At 55.8% G+C, this 2,078-nt stretch overlaps 1 pseudogene; it reads left to right on the top strand.

Moving 5' to 3' along the window:
* Positions 1 to 32: 32 nt before the first annotated feature.
* Positions 33 to 1,899, top strand: LOC107182677 (annotated as a pseudogene).
* Positions 1,900 to 2,078: the final 179 nt, after the last annotated feature.

The following is a 2,078-nucleotide window of genomic DNA, read 5'->3' as shown; positions in this document are numbered from 1 at the left end:
CACAGTGTGCCCTTGCCCTGCATGTTGGGGAGACACCCAGAACCCAAGCACCTGAGACAGGACCCCAGCGGCTCCACCATGGACTTGGTGCCAAGCTGCGTTTTCCTCCTGATCATTTCTCAAGGTCGTTCTCAGGAGTGGGGAGCGCTGAGACCTGTGCCTGTGCCTGTTGGTGCTTCCATGTGATTCTCAGTCCACCTTGTGTCTCTGTGTTTGCAGGTGTCCAGTGTGAGGTGCAGCTGGTAGAGTCTCAGGGAGGTCTGGTGCCGCCTGGGTGGGTCTCTGAGATTCTCCTGTGCAGCCTCTGGATTCACCTTCAATAGCTACAGGATGCACTGGGTCTGCCAGGCTCCAGGGAAGTGACTGCAGTGGGTTTCTGCTATTAGTAGTAATGGTGGTAGCACATACTATGCCGACGCCGTGAAGGGCCGCTTCACCATCTCCAGAGAACGCCATGAACTCGCTGTATCTGCAAATGAGCAGCCTGAGAGCCGAGGACACGGCCGTGTATTACTGTGCAAGACGAAGTGAGGGGAAGTCAGTGTGAGCCCAGACACTAAAGAAAGTGTCTTATTTGAGCCAAACTTGATCACCAGAACAGCAAGCCCAGCTTTTTCTGTCCCCAGAATCCAGGGTCAGCAAGTCCAAGAATGAAATCAGGGACCAGAAGATTTAAGCAAAAGGGTGGAGCATTTATTACATGCACTGCAGTGGGTTTCTGCTAAGCCATGAGACAGCAGGGCTGGGCTGCAGGGAGAGTCCAGGGCACCAGGGGGGGCTCAGGACCGGAAAACCCAGGGTCCCAGCAAAGAGGTTGTCCCTGGAGGGTTGTGCAGGCTTCCTATTGGGGTCAATGCTTTCTTCCCTCCTAGTGTCCCTGGGGCAGTTCCTCTTCCTTCTTTCTGTCTCTAATTAGATTCTCTGCAGGAAAAAAGCAGGAAGTGGCTGTGTGTCAGATCTGCTTGACTTCTCATCTGGGTCCTTCCTGTCACCAGGTTCCTGATGTTCACTCTCTGCTTTGACAAGGCAAACATTGTAGGGATTCTGGTCCCCTCACTGAGACCTATGTCCACCACCCTCGACACAGTGCTGAGCGGGAAACAAGTAGTCCAGGCCCCAAACCTAACCTGAGTGTCATCAGCCCCTCGCTCTGCCCCAGGAGGAGCCCTTTGGAGGCAGTTAGCTGCTTGCCTTTCACTGACATGGCTTCACATGGAGTTGTGCGGTCGGACCCTGTCGCACTGCCCCTCTGAGATCCTGGAAGTGACTACCTCTCCCTGTGCCCCAGAGGGAGGCTGGAAGCCCTTCTGGGTGATACTCCCCGTGGGTCTCAGAACCTGGTCCCAGGGGACGTGTCCCAACACCTGTCCCACTTCCCCTGGGGAACCGCCTGCATCCTGAGAATCTGCTGAAGGGAGACATGGTCCCACCCACCTCTGCTGTGCCTCCAGCTCCGCAGATACCACCCCATCTTCACCCCTGTCCTCTGCTGCCCACACTCTCACCCCATGGGGCCTGCATAGGGTGTCCTGAGTGGATGGTCTGCCCTCTCCTTCCTGCCCTTGTATGTTTTGCCTTAAATGCAGCCCAATGTCATCCCCTCATGGCCATCTCCTGTGCCAGGCCCTCCCTCTGCTGTCCTCTGAGCCCACATGCAGTGCCCATGTGTGATATCAGTCCGTGGTGGCCCCTCCTGTGTCAGGTGGACACACAGCTGATCCCTGAGCTCAGAGCACCATCTACAGCTCACACCTGTGCCGAGGGAACCTCCAAGGGGCCTGCAAGCTGCAGAACATCATGGTGGACAAGCCTGTGGCCACTGGTGTCACAGAGCAGTCAGTGAAGGCCTGGGGCCTGGTCACCTATGATATTTCCAACGTCCTGCTTACCAGAGCCCAGGTACTGAGGGAGCTCCGTGAATCCTAAATGTACAGGAACAGCCAAGCCAGCATGGCTAACAGATTGATTTTCGACGTATGAACCAGGAGGTCAAGGTTCAATTCCCAGTCAGGGCACATGTTGGGGATACGGGAAACATCCCTGGAGTGGGGCATGCAGGAGGCAGCCAAACAATAATT

Source organism: Myotis davidii, unplaced genomic scaffold, assembly GCF_000327345.1.
Source record: "Myotis davidii unplaced genomic scaffold, ASM32734v1 scaffold1971, whole genome shotgun sequence".
Lineage (NCBI taxonomy): Eukaryota > Metazoa > Chordata > Mammalia > Chiroptera > Vespertilionidae > Myotis > Myotis davidii.
This window is presented reverse-complemented; position numbering and strand designations above follow the sequence as displayed.